General features: G+C 44.8%; 1 protein-coding gene across 4 annotated transcripts in view; it reads left to right on the top strand.

The window, feature by feature from the left end:
- Positions 1 to 3479: 3479 nt before the first annotated feature.
- The window catches only part of LOC130125415 (dystrobrevin beta-like), a 105887-nt gene continuing 84900 nt past the window's right edge, over positions 3480 to 24466 (top strand). For all 4 annotated transcript variants that reach the window (XM_056294988.1, XM_056294987.1, XM_056294986.1 and 1 more), the window contains exon 1: positions 3480 to 3523. The gene's annotated coding sequence lies outside the window, so the exon portion shown is untranslated. The remainder of the gene's footprint in view (positions 3524 to 24466) is intronic.

The raw sequence follows: 24466 nt of genomic DNA, 5'->3' as shown, positions 1-24466 counted from the left end.
ACAGTCTACAGTCATAGCCGTTAGTCATTGTAATACACATTATAGGAAAGTATGGGCGTTATAGATGCAATAGATGCTTATAGGGCGTTATAGATGCAAGCTTCATAGAAAGTGTTGCCCAGCTTTCATACAAAAACAACATAGAATTATGTACCAGCTCTCATACAAAACTAAGGCTTTGTGTGGAATATGTGGTAAAGGTCAGCTAAATTGGCCATGCGAAATTGTCCCTAGGCGTGAACGTGTGGGCCCTGTGATGGCCTGGCAGCCTGTCCAGGGTGTCTGCCCGCCTGCCACCCAATGACTGCTGGGATAGGCTCCAGCACCGCGACCCTGAGTAGGATAAATGGTTTGGGTGATGGATGGATGGATACAAATAATAGGCCACAATGAAATCATGGAAGTGCAACATAGCAGATGTGCTTTGCTGGTGATGCTGGAATGTGTCAGTTTTTGTGTAAGAACAGGAGTCGGTCTACATGCTCCGCTGTGCAGTAACTAGATCCCCTGCATGTGAGACGCCAGCTGCCAGTCATCGGTAATAAAATGCAGTTATGGTGACATCAGATTCTTAGCAATGGATGTCCACACATGGCATGTTATTGCTATCCCACCTGCTTTCCTCAATGATTCCATGACTTTGGTTTTGGTGGGCGCCTGGGTAGTGTAGCAGTCTATTCTGTTGTATACCAACACAGGGATTCTGGTTCGAATCCCTGTGTTGCCTCCGGCTTGGTCAGGCATCCCTACAGACACAATTGGCCACAGCTGGGCCAAATTTGCTGTATTGTTCCTACCGGTGTTAGAAGGGGGCCAGGGCCTACTTGACCTCTGCAGTCGTATCACAACTTTTCACCTTCAAACTGTGCAGTCAGTGGCTTTTATACCACAACCAACGACTTTGGAGTGAAACAGCATCTGTGTTGCTCCGTAAGGTTCTGAGCCTTAACTATGACAAGCACTAGTTCATTCTGGACTTCACTGGCATGGAGTCCACTAGGACACCCTTCTGTCAGTCTGTCCTCTGAGATTGGGGAACAGTGTCAAGCACCGAAAGAGACTACTCCCAGATCTATGGCAGTGTTGGGGAGGAACCATTGTTCTATAACCCACCGTTACACTGCAGGATGCTCAGCTCTGTAAGTGTACGGAGATCCCTCACAAGAGCTGGACTTACTAAGCTAGGGTATCTTGGATCAGCAGGACAGTGGAAAACGACTGACATTTTGAGCCAAGAAACTGGTTTTAAATCTCTTTGTTTAATGGAGAGGGTGTTGGAGGAAGTGATCAGTGCACTTCCTGGCTTCTTCAGAGAGGCATTAGGAGCGGAGTGTGGAGAGGATCAGCCAGTTATGCGGCCTGTTTTTCCATCTTTGTCCATCTGTGGAGCAGTGGAGGAGCAGGAGGAAGTGAAGGGGGCCATTCTCTCTTTCAAAACACCAGAACTACAGGACTTCTCAAGTACATCACAGAAGGCCTTGTACGCAGTCACTGTAAAGGTTCTCAACAGAACATCACTAGCCGGTGTGCAGGAGTCGAGGTGGTTGAGTGTGTTGGCACCAGGCTCATCCCCCAAAGGCAGCTGGAGGTCCCTGTACAAACCTGGATCTACAGTGGAAGGTGGTACACGGCTCTGCAGTGGAGGGTGGTACATGGCTCTGCAGTGGAGGGTGGTACATGGATCTACAGTGGAGGGTGGTACATGGATCTACAGTGGAAGGTGGTACATGGATCTACAGTGGAAGGTGGTACATGGCTCTGCAGTGGAGGGTGGTACATGGATCTACAGTGGAGGGTGGTACATGGATCTACAGTGGAAGGTGGTACATGGATCTACAGTGGAAGGTGGTACATGGATCTACAGTGGAGGTTGGCACATGGATCTACAGTGGAAGGTGGTACATGGATCTACAGTGGAAGGTGGTACACGGCTCTGCAGTGGAGGGTGGTACATGGATCTACAGTGAAGGGTGGTACACGGCTCTGCAGTGGAAGGTGGTACACGGCTCTGCAGTGGAGGGTGGTACATGGCTCTGCAGTGGAAGGTGGTACAAGGCTCTGCAGTGGAGGGTGGTACATGGATCTGCAGTGGAGGGTGGTACATGGATCTACAGTGGAGGGTGGTACATGGCTCTGCAGTGGAAGGTGGTACATGGCTCTGCAGTGGAAGGTGGTACATGGATCTACAGTGGAAGGTGGTACATGGATCTACAGTGGAAGGTAGTACACGGCTCTGCAGTGGAAGGTGGTACACGGCTCTGCAGTGGAAGGTGGTACACGGCTCTGCAGTGGAGGGTGGTACATGGATCTACAGTGGAGGGTGGTACATGGATCTACAATGGAGGGTGGTACATGGATCTACAGTGGAGGGTGGTACATGGATCTGCAGTGGAGGGTGGTACATGGATCTACAGTGGAGGGTGGTACATGGATCTACAGTGGAAGGTGGTACACGGCTCTGCAGTGGAAGGTGGTACATGGATCTACAGTGGAGGGTGGTACATGGATCTACAGTGGAAGGTGGTACATGGATCTACAGTGGAAGGTGGTACATGGATCTACAGTGGAAGGTGGTACATGGATCTACAGTGGAGGGTGGTACATGGATCTACAGTGGAAGGTGGTACATGGATCTACAGTGGAAGGTGGTACATGGCTCTGCAGTGGAGGGTGGTACATGGATCTACAGTGGAGGGTGGTACACGGCTCTGCAGTGGAGGGTGGTACATGGCTCTGCAGTGGAGGGTGGTACATGGGGCTGTGGCTACGATCAGACATGTGGCACATGTAGATCCTAGGGCAGGGAGCCACTGCTCTTTCTGTCATGATGAAGACACCCTACAGCACTTCTGGCTCCTCAGATGTCCCAGGTTGAGCCCTCTTTTCTCAGTACTGCAGCAGTGGCTCAGAGGTTTAGGAGAGGTTCTCGAAGACAGCCTGTTTGTCGTTGGTCCGAGATACACGGCAGCATTCTTGAAGACAGCCTGTTTGTCTTTGGTCCGAGATACACAGCAGCACAGTGCAGACGTGTCAACTTGGTTGCTTTTCTGATAAATCCGGCAAAAATGAGCGTTTGGCTTAGCAGAAGAAACAAAATGAAAAATTGAGTTCACGTTTTTCAAAATAATTTCAAATTTGGAAGAATTTGTTTGTGTTTGGGGACATGGAGGTGTTCTGTGCTCAGTAGAAAACCCACTGCTTCTTCTTCAGTTGTGAAGAAGGGAAGGTGTGGATCTGTTCTTGTTACTGTATATGGGGACTGTTGTGGTTCACCTTGTGTATGAGCATCTGTGTTAATATTGTTGTCTTAATGTGAATGACAAATTGGACCATTAAAGACATGGTTAAAGATCTCTCTCTCTCTCTCTCTCTCTCTCTCTCTCTCTCTCTCTCTCTCTCTCTCTCTCTCTCTCTCTCTCTCTCTCTCTCTCTCTCTCTCTCTCTCTCTCTCTCTCTCTCTCTCTCTCATAGACATTCTTTATTGTGGCTCCTCTGTCCTGTGTGACCCCCCTAACATACAGAGGTAAGCCTGCACACACACACATCATGAATGTAGATAGCTAACGCACACACACTCACACACACATGCATCACGTATATAGATATCTAACACACACACACACATCATGTATATAGATATATAACACACACACACACACATCATGTATATAGATATATAACACACACACACATCATGTATTTATAGATATATAACACACACACACACATCATGTATATAGATATATAACACACACACACATCATGTATATAGATATATAACACACACACACATCATGTATATATAGATATATAACGCACACACACACACATCACGTATATAGATATATAACACACACACACATCATGTATATAGATATATAACACACACACACATCATGTATATAGATATCTAACACACACACACATCACGTATATAGATATCTAACACACACACGCATCACGTATATAGATATCTAACACACACACACACACATCATGTATATAGATATATAACACACACACACCATGTATATAGATATATAACACACACACACACACCATGTATATCGATATCTACCACACACACACATCATGTATATAGATATATAACACACACACACATCATGTATATAGATATATAACACACACATGCACATCATGTATATAGATATATAACACACACACACATCATGTATATAGATATCTACCACACACACATCATGCATATAGATATATAACACACACACACACACACACACACACCATGTATATCGATATCTACCACACACACACATCATGTATATAGATATATAACACACACACACACACACACATCATGTATATAGATATATAACACACACACACACACACACACACACACACACACACACACACACCATGTATATCGATATCTACCACACACACACATCATGTATATAGATATATAACACACACACACACATCATGTATATAGATATATAACACACACACGCACATCACGTATATAGATATCTACCACACACACACATCATGTATATAGATATATAACACACACACACACACCATGTATATCGATATCTACCACACACACACATCATGTATATAGATATATAACACACACACACACACCATGTATATCGATATCTACCACACACACACATCATGTATATAGATATATAACACACACACACACACATCATGTATATAGATATATAACACACACACGCACATCACGTATATAGATATCTACCACACAAACACATCATGTATATAGATATATAACACACACACATCATGTATATAGATATATAACACACACACACACACATCATGTATATAGATATATAACACACACACGCACATCACGTATATAGATATCTACCACACACACACATCATGTATATTGATATATAACACACACACATCATGCATATAGATATATAACACACACACACACCATGTATATCGATATCTACCACACACACACATCATGTATATAGATATATAACACACACACACACACACCATGTATATCGATATCTACCACACACACACATCATGTATATAGATATATAACACACACACACACATCATGTATATAGATATATAACACACACACACACATCATGTATATAGATATATAACACACACACACATCATGTATATAGATATATAACACACACACACATCATGTATATAGATATATAACACACACACACATCATGTATATAGATATATAACACACACACACATCATGTATATAGATATATAACACACACATCATGTATATAGATATATAACACACATACACACATCATATATATATAGATATCTAACACACACAAACACACATCATGTATATAGATATATAACACACACACACACATCATGTATATAGATATAACACACACACATCACATATATAGATATCTAACACACACACATCATGTATATAGATATATAACACACACACACATCATGTATATAGATATATAACACACACACATCATGTATATAGATATATAACACACATACACACATCATATATATATATAGATATCTAACACACACAAACACACATCATGTATATAGATATATAACACACACACACACACATCATGTATATAGATATAACACACACACATCACATATATAGATATCTAACACACACACATCATGTATATAGATATATAACACACATACACACATCATATATATATATAGATATCTAACACACACAAACACACATCATGTATATAGATATATAACACACACACACATCATGTATATAGATATAACACACACACACACATCATGTATATAGATATATAACACAAACACACACACACACACATCATGTATATAGATATATAACACACACACACACACATCATGTATATAGATATATAACACACACACACACACATCATGTATATAGATATATAACACACACACAAACACACATCATGTATATAGATATATAACACACACACACATCATGTATATAGATATAACACACACACACACACATCATGTATATAGATATATAACACAAACACACACACACACACATCATGTATATAGATATATAACACACACACACACACACATCATGTATATAGATATATAACACACACACACACACACATCATGTATATCGATATTTAACACACACACACACATCATGTATATCGATATATAACACACACACACACACATCATGTATATAGATATAACACACACACACACACATCATGTATATAGATATATAACACAAACACACACACACACATCATGTATATAGATATATAACACACACACACACACATCATGTATATAGATATATAACACACACACACACACACATCATGTATATCGATATTTAACACACACACACACACATCATGTATATCGATATATAACACACACACACACACAAACACACACATCATGTATATAGATATTTAACACACACACACACACATCATGTATATAGATATATAACAAACACACACACACATCATGTATATAGATATATAACACACACACACACACATCATGTATATAGATATATAACACACACACACACACACACATCATGTATATAGATATATAACACACACACACACACATCATGTATATAGATATATAACACACACACACACACATCATGTATATCGATATTTAACACACACACACACATCATGTATATCGATATATAACACACACACACACACACACACACACATCATGTATATCGATATTTAACACACACACACACACATCATGTATATAGATATCTAACACAAACACACACACACACACACATCAGGTATATATAGATATCTAACAGGGTTTATTTGGACACTCTTATTTGAAAATCATATATAGATATTTATTGAATTACACCTTCTCTGTACTCCCCAGAGTTTTACCCTTTTTAATTTTATTCCCTTTTACTTGTGTTCTGCTTTGTGTTGCACACCTTCAGAGTTTGCCGCTAAACATTTGACTACTTATTATACTTGTACATATGTGCAAATAAACATGTACACAAACACACACAATGTGTAATGTGAAGATACATGTTCATATTGGAAGAATCTCATGGTTCCTGCAGAGGAACTCACACATGACTGAGTTAGCTACAGTCAGGTGAAGTGTCATGACTCAGTTCGCTACAGTCAGGTGAAGTGTGATGACTGAGTCAGTTACAGTCAGGTGAAGTGTGATGACTGAGTTAGCCACAGTCAGGTGAAGTGTGATGACTGAGTTAGCCACAGTAGGGTGAAGTGTGATGACTCAGTTAACTACAGTCAGTTTAAGTGTTATGACTCAGCTACAGTCAGGTAAAATGTCATGAATCAGCTAGCTACAGTCAGGTGAAGTGTCATGATTCAGTTAACTACAGTCAGATAAAGTGTGATGACTCAGTTGGCTACAGTCAGGTAAAGTGTGATGACTCAGTTGGCTACATTCAGGTAAAGTGTGATGACTCAGTTGGCTACAGTCAGGTAAAGTGTGATTACTCAGTCAGCTACAGTCAGGTGAAGTGTGATGACTGAGTTAGCCACAGTCAGGTGAAATGTGATGACTCAGTCAGTTACAGTCAGGTGAAGTGTCATGACTCAGTTAGCTAAAGTCAGGTGAAGTGTGATGACTGAGTTAGCTACAGTCAGGTGAAGTGTGATGACTGAGTTAGCCACAGTCAGGTGAAATGTGATGACTCAGTTGGCTACAGTCAGGTAAAGTGTGATGACTCAGTTGGCTACATTCAGGTAAAGTGTGATGACTCAGTTGGCTACAGTCAGGTAAAGTGTGATTACTCAGTCAGCTACAGTCAGGTGAAGTGTGATGACTGAGTTAGCCACAGTCAGGTGAAATGTGATGACTCAGTCAGTTACAGTCAGGTGAAGTGTCATGACTCAGTTAGCTAAAGTCAGGTGAAGTGTGATGACTGAGTTAGCTACAGTCAGGTAAAGTGTGATGATTCAGTTAGCTACGGTCAGGGAGACTGTGATGACTCAGCTAGCTACAGTCAGGTGAAGTGTGATGACTCAGCTACAGTCAGGTAAAGTGTCATGACTCAGTTAACTACAGTCAGTTTAAGTGTTATGACTCAGCTACAGTCAGGTAAAATGTCATGAATCAGCTAGCTACAGTCAGGTGAAGTGTGATGACTGAGTTAGCCACAGTAGGGTGAAGTGTGATGACTCAGTTAACTACAGTCAGTTTAAGTGTTATGACTCAGCTACAGTCAGGTAAAATGTCATGAATCAGCTAGCTACAGTCAGGTGAAGTGTCATGATTCAGTTAACTACAGTCAGATAAAGTGTGATGACTCAGTTGGCTACAGTCAGGTAAAGTGTGATGACTCAGTTGGCTACATTCAGGTAAAGTGTGATGACTCAGTTGGCTACAGTCAGGTAAAGTGTGATGACTCAGTTGGCTACATTCAGGTAAAGTGTGATGACTCAGTTGGCTACAGTCAGGTAAAGTGTGATTACTCAGTCAGCTAAAGTCAGGTAAAGTGTCGTGAGTCAGTTAGCTACAGTCAGGTAAAGTGTCATGACTCAGCTTCAATCAGGTAAAGTATGATGACTCAGTCAGCTACAGTCAGGTGAAGTGACATGACTCAGTTAGCTACAGTCAGGTAAAGTGTGATGACTCAGCTAGCTACAGTCAGGTAAAGTATGATGACTCAGTTAGCTACAGTCAGATAAAGTGCCATGGCTCATTTAACTACAGTCAGGTAAAGGTTCATGACTCAGTTAGATACAGTCAGGTGAAGTGTAATGACTCAAGTTAGCTACAGTCAGGTAAAGTGTCATGGTTCAGTTAGCTACAGTCAGGGGAAGTGTGATGACTCAGCTATAGTCAGGTAAAGTTTCATGACTCCGTTAGCTACAGTCAGGTGAATTGTAATGACTCAGTTAGCTACAGTCAGGTAAACTATGATGACTCAGTTAGGTACAGTCGGGTAAAGTGTCATGACTGTTAGGTACAGTCAGGTAAAGTGTGATGACTCAGTCAGCTACAGTCAGGTAAAGTGTCATGACTGTTAGGTACAGTCAGGTAAAGTGTGATGACTCAGTCAGCTACAGTCAGGTAAAGCGTGATGACTCAGTTAGATAAAGTCAGGTAAAGTTTCATGACTCAGTTAGCTATAGTCAGGTAAAGTGTGATGATTCAGTTAGCCACAGTCAGTTGAAGTACGATGAGTCACTTAGCTACAGCCAGGTAAAGTGTCATGAGTCATAAAAGTGTGATGACTCAGCTACAGTCAGGTGAAGTGTGATGACTCAGCTACAGTCAGGTAAAGTGTCATGACTCAGTTAACTACAGTCAGGTGAAGTGTAATAACTCAGCTACAGTCAGGTAAAGTGTGATGACTCAGTTAGCTAAAGTCAGGTAAAGTGTCATGACTCAGCTAGCTACAGTCAGGTGAAGTGTCATGATTCAGATAACTACAGTCAGGTAAAGAGTGATGATTCAGTTCGCTACAGTCAGGTGAATTTTGATGACTCAGCTACAGTCAGGTGAAGTGTCATGACTCAGTTAGCTACAGTCAGGTAAAGTGTCATGACTCAGTTAGCTACAGTCAGGTAAAGTGTCATGACTCAGCTTCAAGCAGGTAAAGTGTGATGACTCAGCTACAGTCAGGTAAAGTGTGATGACTCAGTTAGCTAGAGTCAAGTAAAGTGTGATGACTGAGTTAGCCGCAGTCAGGTGAAGTGTGATGACCCAGTTAGTTACAGTCAGGTGAAGAGTCATGACTCAGTTAGATACAGTTAGGTGAAGTGTGATGACTGAGTTAGCCACAGTAGGGTGAAGTGTGATGACTCAGTTAGCTACAGTCAGTTTAAGTGTTATGACTCAGCTACAGTCAGGTAAAATGTCATGAATCAGCTAGCTACAGTCAGGTGAAGTGTCATGATTCAGTTAACTACAGTCAGGTAAAGAGTGATGATTCAGTTCGCTACAATCAGGGGCATTTTGATGACTCAGTTAGCTACAGTCAGATAAAGTGTGATGACTCAGTTAGCTACATTCAGGTAAAGTGTGATGACTCAGTTGGCTACAGTCAGGTAAAGTGTGATTACTCAGTCAGCTAAAGTCAGGTAAAGTGTCATGAGTCAGTTAGCTACAGTCAGGTAAAGTGTCATGACTCAGCTTCAATCAGGTAAAGTATGATGACTCAGTCAGCTACAGTCAGGTGAAGTGACATGACTCAGTTAGCTACAGTCAGGTAAAGTGTGATGACTCAGCTAGCTACAGTCAGGTAAAGTATGATGACTCAGTTAGCTACAGTCAGATAAAGTGCCATGGCTCATTTAACTACAGTCAGGTAAAGGTTCATGACTCAGTTAGATACAGTCAGGTGAAGTGTAATGACTCAACTTAGCTACAGTCAGGTAACGTGTCATGGTTCAGTTAGCTACAGTCAGGGGAAGTGTGATGACTCACCTATAGTCAGGTAAAGTTTCATGACTCCGTTAGCTACAGTCAGGTGAATTGTAATGACTCAGTTAGCTACAGTCAGGTAAACTATGATGACTCAGTTAGGGACAGTCGGGTAAAGTGTCATGACTGTTAGGTACAGTCAGGTAAAGTGTGATGACTCGGTTAGCTAAAGTCAGGTAAAGTGTCATGACTCGGTTAGCTACAGTCAGGTGAAGTGTCATGACTCAGTTAGCTATAGTCAGGTAAAGCGTGATGACTCGGTTAGCTAAAGTCAGGTAAAGTGTCATGACTCGGTTAGCTACAGTCAGGTGAAGTGTCATGACTCAGTTAGCTATAGTCAGGTAAAGTGTGATGACTCAGTTAGCCACAGTCAGGTGAAGTACGATGAGTCACTTAGCTACAGCCAGGTAAAGTGTCATGAGTCATAAAAGTGTGATGACTCAGCTACAGTCAGGCGAAGTGTGATGACTCCGCTACAGTCAGGTAAAGTGTGATGACTCAGTTAACTACAGTCAGGTGAAGTGTAATAACTCAGCTACAGTCAGGTAAAGTGTGATGACTCAGTTAGCTAAAGTCAGGTAAAGTGTCATGACTCAGCTAGCTACAGTCAGGTGAAGTGTCATGATTCAGATAACTACAGTCAGGTAAAGAGTGATGACTCAGTTAGCTACAGTCAGGTAAAGTGTGATCACTCAGTTAGCTACAGTCAGGTAAAGTGTAATAACTCAGTCAGCTACACTCAGGTAAAGGGTGATGACTCAGTTAGCTACAGTCAGGGAAAGTGTCATGACTCAGCTAGCTACAGTCAGGTGAAGTGTCATGATTCAGATAACTACAGTCAGGTAAAGTGTCATGACTCAGTTAACTACAGTCAGGTAAAGTGTCATGACTCAGTTAGCTACAGTCAGGTGAAGTGTCATGACTCAGTTAGCTACTGTCAGGTAAAGTGTCATGACTCAGTTAGCTACAGTCAGGTAAAGTGTAATAACTCAGTCAGCTACAGTCAGGTAAAGGGTGATGACTCAGTTAGCTACAGTCAGGTGAATTTTGATGACTCAGTTAGCTACAGTCAGTTTAAGTGTGATGACTCCGCTACAGTCAGGTAAAGTGTGATGACTCAGTTAACTACAGTCAGGTGAAGTGTAGTAACTCAGCTACAGTCAGGTAAAGTGTCATGACTCAGCTAGCTACAGTCAGGTGAAGTGTCATGATTCAGATAACTACAGTCAGGTAAAGTGTCATGACTCAGTTAGCTACAGTCAGGTAAAGTGTGATCACTCAGTTAGCTACAGTCAGGTAAAGTGTAATAATTCAGTCAGCTACACTCAGGTAAAGGGTGATGACTCAGTTAGCTACAGTCAGGTAAAGTGTCATGACTCAGCTAGCTACAGTCAGGTGAAGTGTCATGATTCAGATAACTACAGTCAGGTAAAGTGTCATGACTCAGTTAGCTACAGTCAGGTGAAGTGTCATGACTCAGTTAGCTACAGTCAGTTAAAGTGTAATAACTCAGTCAGCTAAAGTCAGGTAAAGGGTGATGACTCAGTTAGCTACAGTCAGGTGAATTTTGATGACTCAGTTAGCTAAAGTCAGTTTAAGTGTTATGACTCAGCTACAGTCAGGTAAAATGTCATGATTCAGTTAACTACAGTCAGGTAAAGAGTGATGATTCAGTTCGCTACGATCAGGTGAGTTTTGATGACTCAGTTAGCTACAGTCAGGTGAAGTGTCATGACTCAGTCAGCTAGAGTCAGGTAAAGTGTGATGACTCAGTTAGCTACAGTCAGATAAAGTTTGATGACTCAGTTAGCTACAATCAAGTGAAGTGTCTTGACTCAGCTACAGTCAGGTAAAGGGTGATGACTCAGTTAGCTACAGTCAGGTGAAGTGTCTCAACTCAGCTACAGTCAGGTGAAGTGTGATGACTCAGCTACAGTTAGGTAAAGTGTGATGACTCAGTTAGCTACAGTCAGGTGAAGTGTCTTAACTCAGCTACAGTCAGGTGACGTGTGATGACTCAGCTACAGTTAGGTAAAGTGTGATGACTCAGTTAGCTACAGTCAGGTGAAGTGTGATGACACAGTTAGCTAGAGTCAGTTAAAGTGTGATGACTCAGTTAGCTAGAGTCAAGTGAAGTGTCTTGACTGAGCTACAGTCAGGTAAAGTGTCATGACTCAGTTAGCTACAGTCAGGTGAAGTGTGATGACACAGTTAGCTAGAGTCAGTTAAAGTGTGATGACTCAGTTAGCTAGAGTCAAGTGAAGTGTCTTGACTGAGCTACAGTCAGGTAAAGTGTCATGACTCAGTTTGCTACGGTCAGGTGAAGTGTCTTGACTCATTTTGCTACAGTCAGGTAAAGTGTCATGACTCAGTTAGGTACAGTCAGGTGAAGTGTGATGAGCAGCTGTGAAGTGAGATGTGTTCAACAGATTATTTAAATCAGTAAATCTTTTCGGTAAATATGTTGACTCAGTAACAGTACTGCTTCAGATCTACAGCACTGCACCGTTGTTGCCAATACATAGGTATGCAGAGGGATGCAGCTGCATCTGTATTCATGCCTGCTCATCTGGAATACTGCATTTCAGCCTTCCTCTGACTTTCTTTATACCACACACTACCCTCTGTCAGACATGAGGTATATGTCTGGGGTGAAGTGGACCTCCGTCTGTACTGCCGTGTGTGTTGTTTGTGTGTTTGTTTCCACACTGCTCAGCAAATGGCAGGGGTAATAAAACACCATGGTGCTACAGAGGCCTCCGCCATCACCCCCTCAAACACACCCTGCACCAAACCTGCTGCTGACATACTACCTCCACCCACTCAGTCTCTCTGACATACCTCCACCCACTCAGTCTCTCTGACATATCTCCACCCACTCAGTCTCTCTGACATATCTCCATCTACTCAGTCTTCTCTGACATACCTCTACCCATTCAGTCTCTCTGCTCATTTCTTTTTTGTCTCTGGTCCTCTGTTCTCCTGTCAATCTCTGTCTGTCTATCTCTTTGTCTGTCTGTGTGTCTGTCCTTGTCTGTTTATGTGTCTGTCTGTCTGTCTGTGTCTGTCTGTCTGTCAATCTCTGTCTGTGTCTGTCTCTATCTGTCTGTCTGTGTGTCAGTCTGTCTGTCTGTCTGTGTCTCTGTCTGTCTGTGTCTCTGTCTGTCTGTATGTGTCTGTCAATCTATGTCTGTCTGTCAATCTCTGTCTGCCTGTCTCTGTCTATCTGTCTGTCTCTATCTCTGTCTGTCTGTCTGTGTGTCAGTCTCTGTTTGTCTCTATCTGTCTCTCTCTGTCTGTCTGTTTCTGTCTGCCTGCCTGTCTGTGTGTGTGTGTGTGTGTGTGTGTGTGTGTGTGTGTGTGTGTGTGTGTGTGTGTGTGTGTGTGTGTCTGTCTGTCTGTCTGTCTGTCTGTATGTGTATGTGTGTGTCTGTCTGTCAATCTCTGTCTGTCTGTGTCTATCTGTCTTTCAATCTTTTTCCTGTCTGTCTGTCCATCTCTGTCTGCCTGTCTGTACGTGTCTGTCTGTCTGTTTGTCTGTGTCTATACGTCTGTCTATCTGTCTGTCTCTATTTCTTTCTCCCTGTTATATACTACATACATAGCATGTCCTTCCATAACTGCATAACCCTTCAGGTCAGTGCAAGTTGACTTGGACTTGTGCTTTCCAGCCTGTATAGTCAAATGGATATGTAAGGTCTAACATATATCAGAATGCTATACATCTATCTATACATCTAGATCTAGTAGCTATACATCTAGTATCTACACATCTAGTATCTACACGTCTAGCTATACATATGTCTATACATCTGTCTGTACATCCGCTAAAAAAATACAATGTCAAGAATAGGATTAATGACTCACCGCTGGAAATCATCTCCGTAGCTACGATACATGTCCCAGGGCTTAGCTATGTTTTCTTCCAGTGATTTTATGAATGAAAGTCAACGAGCAGAGCAGCCATTCACCTTGGTTCATTTTATATTAGGAAACTGTGATGGGTAAGCACATTTGATGTCTTTTTGTTAAAGGTTAATTTGGTATTTTCCACCTTTATTTGATAGCGATAGTAGAGAGAAAGACAGGAAAGGCAGGGAAGAGAAAGGGGATGACATGCAGCAAAGGGCCCGGGCCGAATTCAAACCCAAGGCATTGCGGTAAGGACTCAGCCTTATGTGGTACCACTCTACCAGGTGACCCACCGGGGTGCCTCCTTGATGTCTTTTATTGCCATTTTTTTGCTTTAGAATTAATGAAAGTCAATCAGCAGAGCAGACCATAGGCGGAAATCCCAGTGGGGGACAGGGTGGGGGGACACACGACCCCCCCATCCTGGAAAAAATATGATATATCACCCCCAATTTTTCACCCCTGGTTTACAGCACTACTTTTGGTGTCCCCCTCAGGAATTGCGCTTGAGAAAATGTCACGTAATTGTCCCCTCCAAAATTGATATCAGATTTTCACCCCTGGAGCAGACAGCCTCCTTCGTTAATCTTATATCATGAAAACTGCGATGGTTAATCACATTGAAATCTTTTAATAAGATAGCCTGGTCTCTGTCATTTCATGTCAGACTTGGTCGCTTTCATGAGAGGGTCCACCTAGGAGGCCGCACTTCCACAGACTGACAGGCAAAACATTTTTAGTAGGTAGATTTTTTAGCTCATATTGACAGCTTTTTTTCACATTTCCCCTTTCAATCGAATTGGGCACTGTGCAAAATCGTATAATGGCAGGAAAAACACTGGTTCTTCTCCATGGTTGCGTCTGTTTCCCTTCTCCCAGTAGGTGAAGAAGTTGGAACACCAGAGAAGGGGAGCTGCATATGCCTGGTGGAGAGCTGCACTGTACTGAGTGTTGTCCTCTAGTTGGTTCAGTGATGACAAAGACCGGTTAAAGTTAAAGGGACAAACTGTTGCAAAGTCCAAGCATGCAATGGCAAACCCTTCATTATTACTGGATTTGGTGAGAGCTTTTTTTCCGGGATAGGGCAGTTTTTTTGTGGCTTGTGAGCTGGTGTTCCATCCCTTAGAGCCCTACTATTAAGACTACTACTACTACTTTCGGCTGCTCCCGTTAGGGGGCGCCACAGTGGATCATCCGTTTCCATCTCTTCCTGTCCTCTGCGTCATCCTCTGTCACACCAGCCACCTGCATGTCTTCCCTCACCACGTCCATAAACCTCCTCTTTGGCCTTCCTCTTCTCCTCTTCCCTGGCAGCTCCATATTCAGCATCCTTCTCCCAATATACCCAACATCTCTCCTCCACACATGTCCAAGCCATCTCAATCTTGCCTCTCTTGCTTTGTCTCCAAACCGTCCAACTTGAGCTGTCCCTCTTATATAATCGTTCCTAATCCTGTCCTTCTTCGTTACTCCCAGTGAAAATCTTAGCATCTTCATCTCTGCCACCGCCAGCTCCTCCTCCTGTCTTTTCGTCAGTGCCACTGTCTCCAAACCATATAACATAGCTGGTCTCACAACCATCTTGTAAACTTTCCCTTTAACTCTTGCTGATACTCTTCTGTCGCAAATCACTCCTGACACACTTCTCCACCCACTCCACCCTGCCTGCACTCTCTTTTTCACCTCTCTACTGCACTCCCCGTTACTTTGGACAGTTGACCCCAAGTATTTAAACTCAAATGCCTTTGTCACCTCCACTCCTTGCATCCTGACCATTCCACTGTCCTCCCTCTCATTCACGCATAGGTATTCCGTCTTGCTCCTACTGACTTTCATTCCTCTTCTCTCCAGTGCATACCTCCACCTCTCCAGGCTCTCCTCAACCTGCACCCTACTCTCGCTACAGATCACAATGTCATCCGCGAACGTCATCGTCCATGGAGACTCCTGCATGATCTTGTCTGTCAACCTGTCATTCACCATTGCAAACAATAAAGGGCTAAGAGCCGATCTTTGATGTAATCCCACCTCCACCTTGAACCCATCTGTCACGCACACCTCACCACTGTCATACTTCCACGTGCATATCCTGCACCACTCCTACATACTTCTCTGCAACTCCCGACTTCCTCATACAATACCACACCTCCTCTCTCGGCACCCTGTCATATGCTTTCTCTAAATCTACAAAGACACAATGCAACTCTTTCTGGCCTTCTCTATACTTCTCCATCAACATTCTCAAAGCACACCACATCTGTGGTACTCTTTCGTGGCATGAACCATACTGCTGCTCGCTGATCATCACCTCTCCTCCTCTTAACCTAGCTTCTATTACTCTTTCCCAAATCTTCATGCTGTGGCTGATCAACTTTATACCTCTGTAGTTGTTACAGTTCTGCACATCGCCCTTGTTCTTGAAGATCGGTACCAGTATGCTTCTTCTCCACTCCTCAGGCATCCTCTCACTTTCCAAGATTGTGTTAAACAATCTAGTTAAAAACCCCACTGCCATCTCTCCTAAACATCTCCATGCCTCCACAGGTATGTCATCAGGACCAACTGCCTTGCCACTCTTCATCCTCTTCATAGCTGCCCTCACTTCCTCCTTGCTAATTCACTGCACTTCCTGATTCACTATCCCCACATCATCCAACCTGCTCTCTCTCTCTCATTTTCTTCATTCATCAGCCCCTCAAAGTACTCCTTCCACCTTCTCAGCCCTTTCTCCTCGCTCGTCAGCACATTTCCATCTCTATCCTTGATCGCCCTAACTTGCTACACATCCTTTGCAGCTTGGTCCCTCTGTCTAGGCAATCGGTACAAGTCCTTTTCTCCTTCCTTAGTGTCTAACCTGTCATACAACTCACCATACGCCTTTGGCTTTGCCTTTGCCACCTCTCTCTTCGCTTTATGCTGCGTCTCCTTGTACTCCTGTCTACTTTCTTCATCTCTCTTACTATCCCACTTCTTCTTTGCCAACCTCTTCCTCTGTATACTTTGCTCTACTTCCTCATTCCACCACCACCAAGTCTCCTTGTCTTCCTTCCTCTGTCCTGATGACACACCAAGTACCTTCCTAGCTGTCTCCCTCACTATTTCTGCAGTGGTTGTCCAGCCATCTGGCAACTCTTCACTACCACCCAGTGCCTGTCTTAACTCCTGTCTGAACTCCACACAACAGTCTTCCTTCTACAACTTCCACCATTTGATCTTCGGCTCTGCCTTCACTCGCTTCCTCTTCTTGGTCTTCAAAGTCATCCTACAGACCACCATCCGATGCTGCCTAGCTACATTCTCCCCTGTCACCACCTTGCAGTCTCCAATCCCTTTTAGATCGCGCCTTCTACACAAGATATAGTCCACCTGTGTGCACTTTCCTCCACTCTTGTATGTCACCCTGTGTTCCTCCCTCTTCTTCAAATATGTATTCACCACTGCCATTCCCATCGTTTTCGCAAAATTGACCACCATCTGTCCTTCCACATTTCTCTTCTTGACTCCATACCTTCCCATTAGCTCCTCATCACCTCTGTTCCCTTCGCCAACATGTCCAATGAAGTCCACTCCAATCATCCAATCACCACTTTCTCCTCCTTGGGTACCCTCTCCACCACGTCATCCAACTCACTCCAGAATTCTTCTTTTTCGTCCATCTCACACCCAACTTGCGGGGCATATGCGCTGATAACATTCAGCAATACACCTTCGATTTCCAGCTTCATGCTCATCGCTCTGTTTGACACTCTCTTCACCTCCAGCCCGCTCTTGACATACTCTTCCTTCAGAATTACCCCTACCCCATTTCTCCTCCCATTACACCATGGAAGAAGAGTTTGAACCCACCTCCGATACTCCTGGCCTTACTTTCCTTCCACTATTAAGACACCTATTAAGACTAATCATAATAATAAATTAAACTTATATAGCGCTTTTCTAACACTCAAAGTGGCTTTACAATAAACGGGATGAAACAAGACAACAGATAAACATAACAGATATACAGGGGTGGATGGGAAGGGGGGCTACGAGAGGGAGAAGCGGCAGCCACACACTACGCCAGCAGTACTCTCCCACTTAAACACATACCAAAGGGGAAGAAAAACAAACATCATAAATCACAGATAAAAGCCAGTCTGAAGAGGCAGTTTTGTAGGCAGAGGGGACAATTCCATGGGACTGAGGAATTGAAAAGGTTGGTGAGGTAGGGGCATAGGGCAGGGAGGCATTTCTTCAGTAGGGGGGTGGGGGGGGCATCAAGGGAGCAGGTTGTGGATTTTGATGAGCTGATGAGTTCAGGGATAGTGGTAGGGGTAACTGGAACAAACCAGGAGAGGCAGCGATCAGGGGGAGGGTAGGGAGGTCGGGAGGAATGGGGGGAACAGGGGCCAGAGTAGGGGCTGCTGAGTCAGATGCAGGGGACAGTGATTTGTTAATAGCGGTGATTTTGTCTGCAAAAAATTGGAGAACTGAGTTGCATTGTTCAGCAGTAGAGTTGGAGAGGGCAACGGCACGGGGCTTGACGGTGTTGTTTACAGTGGAGAAGAGGGTGCGGGGGTTACAGTTGGAATCATTAATGATGGTGGAAAAATAGGCAGACTTGGCAGCGGTGAGGGCATCTTTGTAGGCAGAGAGGTGGAGGTTGTGGGCTTCCTGATGTACAGTGAGAGATGTTTTCTTGGCGAGTCGTTCCAGTTGGTGGGCAGTCTGTTTCATTGTGCGGAGCTCAGGTGTGAACCAGGGTGCAGAGATGTTGAAGGAGACTTTTTTTGTTTTGTGAGGGGCCAGTGTGTTGAGGGAGGCAGACAGGGTGGCGTTGAGGTGATTGGTGAGATCATCAGGTAAGGTAGAGGTTGGTTCCAGGGGGAGAGCAGAGGAGAACAGATCGGAGAGTTGGAGGGGATTAATATATTTAGTATTGCGGAATGTTATTTCTCTGAGGAGGTGTGGCCGAGGGGTTGGGGATGGAATAGTGAACTGGATGAGATTATGGTCTGACAGAGGAAATGGGGATGAGTGGATGTTGTGTATCGGTAGATTGACAGAGCAGACCAGGTCAAGGATATGGCCTTTGACATGGGTGGGGAAAGTGACGTGCTGGGTGAGGTTGAAATTGTCCAATAGAGTGATGAATTCTGATGCAAACGTACAGGTGGGTAAATCAATGTGGATGTTAAAATCACCAAGCAGTAGAAAGTGTGAGGAGAGAGATGAGGCTGTTGTGAGGAGTTCAGAGAGGTCGGACAAGAAAGATGGATTTGGTGTGGGTGGCCGGTAGATGAGAATGACAGCCATTGAGCAGGTTATAAAGGCGAGGAATTCAAATGATGAGATGGTGAGGCGTGAGAGCTCAGTGGTCTTGAAGTTCTGATTGAATAAGGCAGCAAGACCACCTCCACGACGGGAGGGACGGGGTCTGCAGATGTAGCTTAAACCAGGGGGGGTGCTTCGTTGAGGGAGAAAAAGTCCCCAGGTTGTTGCCAGGTTTCAGTGAGCAGGAGAAAGTCAAATGAATTATCAGTGATTGTTTCATGTAGGATAAGGGCTTTGTTATTTAGTGATCGGGTGTTAAGGAGGGCAAGGTTAATGGAATGAGAGGGCAACGTAGTGGGGGCATGCTGGAGAGGTCTGAGGTTGTCCAGGTTAGCAGTGCGGGGAGGTGCAGTGGAGGGGGGGGTGGTGGAAACATAGGGTTTGGATGTGGGATATCGTATTGGGGTTAGTGGAAGGATGTGGATGGCGGGAGTGTCTGGGGCTGCGGTGAAGATAACGGCGGTGCTGGAGGACGCCAGCAGACAGAGCGGAGGTGCGTGCAACAGAGGATAGCCGGTAGTTTTTGTTGAGGGACAGGAGTTCATCGGGAGAGTAGTGTAAGGGAGGAGGAGGGAGGCTAATCAGGGGAGGAGGTAAAAAGGGAAGTTTTGTCTTCATTTGATGGCTGGGAGAGCTGGCGCTGGATTAGCTGGGACAGCGAGGCAGGCTAAGCTAACTGCTAGCCCATGCAGACCAGCAGTTCCGATAAAAGGGCGGTCAGGCGGCGGCCTCACCTGCCGTTGACTGTGGTGTTTTTGGTGTCATCGTGAGGAGTGTGGGGAGGTGCGTCGAGGGTGTCTGGCTGGGAGAGCTGGTGTTGGATCGGCTGGGAGAACTTGGTCCGCTTTGTCCAGTGGGCCCGGGGACCACAGCTTCTGCCTGGAGCTGGGTCTGACAGGGTTAGGAAGCTGGGCAGGATAAGCTAACTGCTTGCCTATGCAGACTGGCGGTTCTGACAGTCATCCTGGCTGGCGTTCGTTCCCTTGGACAGTGATTTTTGTTTAGTTTGGATACATGTGTTAGTTTGGATATGTGTGTTAGGTTGGGTGTGTGTGTTAGTTTGGGTGTCTGTGTTCTTGTAGGGTTTTTTTGGTGTTGTACTGCTGTGGGCTGGTGGGGGAAACGGCATTCGTTTCATTTCATGTAGCAAGTGCATGAGGTGAGACGACAAGGGAAGGGTTCCTGGTTTCTGGCGTGATGTAACAGGGGGGCCAAGCTTGCCACTCATTTCATGGATTATTCATTCTACTGTAAAACTTACTTTTTGTTTAGCCAAAAAAGGATTTAACAGTCCAGCAGCATACCACCAGGGTTACATGTTGTAGTTGGCTCAGCTTGGCGTATGTTCTTCAGGTGGTGCTCAGGCTGTTTTACTGCAAGTTTATTTTGCATGAAATTTCAGCAACTTGCAGCTTGCAGCAATTTCAGAAATGTGAGCTCATTTCCCATGCCCCATGTGTTTGTGCCATGAACAAGGGAACGGGGGAAAGCCGAGTTGTTCCTAGCTGCAGCCCGGCCCTCTGGCAGAGCTGCAGCCCGGCCCTCTGACATAGCTGGGGTAATTGCTGGAAGGGTAATTATATCTCTAAGGGTTTGAAATATACAAAGTTAAAATAGGAAGTGAGTCTCAAAGTCCAAATGTTCTTTCGTGTCAGCGTCACATGGACAGACAGACAGACAGACAGACAGACAGACAGACAGACAGACAGACAGACAGACAGACAGACAGACAGACAGACAGACAGTAGTTAACAGTAAGCCCAGGCTGGAAATAAGCAATTACACAATGTTTAGTTGTAAACAATGAAACATAAGATGGAGGCTGCAACAACTGGCGGGCCAGACAGATATGTGGAAGTAGCTGTAGTGACTGACAGGGAAGTGAGTGCATCTGGTAAACACTGGGTTGTGTCTCGGGCTTAATTTAGTAAAGCACCTTATAGGGAAGGATTGTATGTGCATGCTTGCCCCTTTTCAGTTGTGCCCTTCTTTGCATTCACTTACACACACCCACACTACTGGGTGTGTGTAGCTGCCCAGTACGGCCTGTCGTATGTGACAGGTGGGTGTTGGGCAGTAAGGGCCCAGACACATCAAACCGACTAGCGGTGACGGAGGCCGACTGTTGCATCGCCTCACGTCACCTGCCTTCTGGGCCAAAAAGCAGCACTTGAACACACCGCAAAGACTACAGCCGACGGCCAGCAAGCATGTAGGTTCTGCACTGACCCACTAAGCTGAACAGCCAATCAGAGTGACCTCTCTCACCAGCGGGCTCCGCCAAGTCAGCATGCTGAATCTGCCGAAAAGCTGCCGACAGGTCTGACTAGTGCCGACGGTGCAGGACACGCCGCAAAACATTAACTTTTGCACTGAGAGTGTCACAACAAAAAAATCAGTCCACACCTTTCCAAACCAGAAACCCTGGATAACCAGTGAGGTCCGGCAGCTGCTGAAAGTCCGGGGATGCAGCGTTCAAGTCAGGAAACTGTGAGGCCTACAGCGCAGCCAGATCCAACCTCAAAAAGGGCATCAGAACAGCCAAACATAAATATTCCCTACGAATAGAGGACCACTTTCACAATAACTCTGATCCCCGGCGAATGTGGCAAGGCATTCAGTCCATCACAGACTACAAGATCTCTTATAGCGGTCCCACTGTCCATGATGCCTCCCTGCCAGACAAGCTAAATCATTTCTATGCCCGCTTCGACAAGGACAATACTGACCCAGCCACAAAAATCCCCAGCAACCCAGAAAACCAGGTGCTCACTCTATCAATCACAGAGGTCAGAGAATCACTGCGCAGAGTGAACACACTGAAGGCTGCCGGACCGGACTGCATACCGGGTCGGGTCCTTCGGGAATGTGCCGACCAGCTGGCTGAGGTCTTCATAACTATATTTAACCTCTCACTATCGCAATCCATAGTCCCGGCATGCTTTAAGACCACCTCTATCATTCCTGTCCCCAGGAAACCAACATCCACATGTCTGAATGACTACCGACCCATAACACTCACCCCCATTGCCATGAAGTGCTTCGAGAGACTGGTTCTGGCTCACATCAAAGACATATCCCCCCCCCCACATTCGACCCACATCAGTTCGCCTACCGTCCCAAAAGGTCTACTGAGGATGCCATTGCCTCTGCCCTGCACTTTGCTCTGACCCACCTTGAACTTAACAACACATACATCTGGATGCTGTTTATAGATTACAGCTCTGCCTTCAACACTATCATCCCCGCCAAACTAACCACCAAACTCCTCTCCCTTGGCCTCAACCCCTCCCTCTGTAACTGGACCCTGGACTTTCTGACCAACAGACCTCAGTCTGTTAGGTTAGGTGACCACTCCTCCTCCACCCTGACCCTCAGCACAGGTGCCCCTCAAGGCTGTGTTCTGAGCCCCCTCCTTTTCTCCCTCTTTACCCACGACTGCCTGCCAACTCACCCTTCAAATGTTATAGTTAAGTTTTCAGATGACACCACAGTCATTGGCCGTATCACCAACAATGACAAGACGGCCTACAGAGACGAGATTGAGCACCTCACATCATGGTGTACTACCAACAATCTTGTCCTTAATGTGCAGAAGACGAAGGAGCTGATTGTGGACTTCAGGAGGTCCAGAAGCTGCAGCCACTCCCCCATACACATCAATGGGGTGGAAGTGGAGCGTGTTTCCAGCTTTAAATTCCTTGGAGTCCACATCAGCGAGGACCTTTCCTGGACATTAAACACCCAGGCCCTTGTGAAAAAGGCCCAGCAACGCCTGCATTTCCTGAGGAGGCTGAGGAGCGCCCGTCTACCCCCCAAAATTCTCACCAACTTCCACCACTGCACCATAGAGAGCATCCTGACCATCTGCATCTCAGTGTGGTATGGCAGCTGCACCTCAGTAGACCAGAAAGCTCTGCAGCGGATCGTCAAGGCGGCCCAGCATATCACCGGTACCCAGCTCCCAGCCATAAAAGACATTTATCACAAACGCTGCCTTCGAAGGGGTCTGAGCATCAGTAGAGATCCCACCCACCCCAACCATGGACTGTTCTCCCCCCTGCGCTCTGGGAGGCGCTACAGGAGCCTCAGAGCCCGCACTACCAGGCTCAAAAACAGCTTCTTTCCACAAGCTGTTGCCCACCTGAACCTGGCTACCCACTGAATGTCTGTAGATATTTTTAAATATTTTGTACTCCAGCTCTCTTTTAACTTATTTTAGCTTTTGGTCTTCATGTGTGTATATCTTATATTGTGTTTGCTGTGTTTGTCTGTGTCTGTCTTGCACTGTTTGGTGAAGCCACAGCCCTCATTTCATTTTTAACATGTGCCTCCTGCACATTGTTTTTAATGACAGTAAACTGAATTGAATTGAAAAACTAGGGTCACAGACGCTCACCGACAGCCCATCAGCCTGGTGCGTCAGGGCCCTAAGATGGTGTAGAAGCTGTATCAACAAAGCATGGTCAGGATGAACACGACCAACAACATGCGTTGAATGTCTTTGAATGTTCTCATTCATCCAGGTCATGGTTATCCAAAGGAGTTGAATCAAGTGCAACTGGACTTTGTATATATCCGTGAAGACATTTCGCCTCTAGTCTGAAGACTAACTTGGTCTAGTCAGAAAGGCACGAACTGAGGAAGCCTCTTGGATGAGAGGCGAAACGTCTTCACGGATATATACCAAGTCCAGTTGCACTTGATTCAACTCCTTTGGATAACATGAGTTGAAGCACTGCAGAAACTTACTGGGCGGAGGAAGCACAAAGTGTAG

This window comes from Lampris incognitus, chromosome 15, assembly GCF_029633865.1.
Source record: "Lampris incognitus isolate fLamInc1 chromosome 15, fLamInc1.hap2, whole genome shotgun sequence".
NCBI lineage: Eukaryota > Metazoa > Chordata > Actinopteri > Lampriformes > Lampridae > Lampris > Lampris incognitus.
Note: the sequence above shows the minus strand (reverse complement) of the source record. Positions and strands in the feature narration are given on the sequence as shown.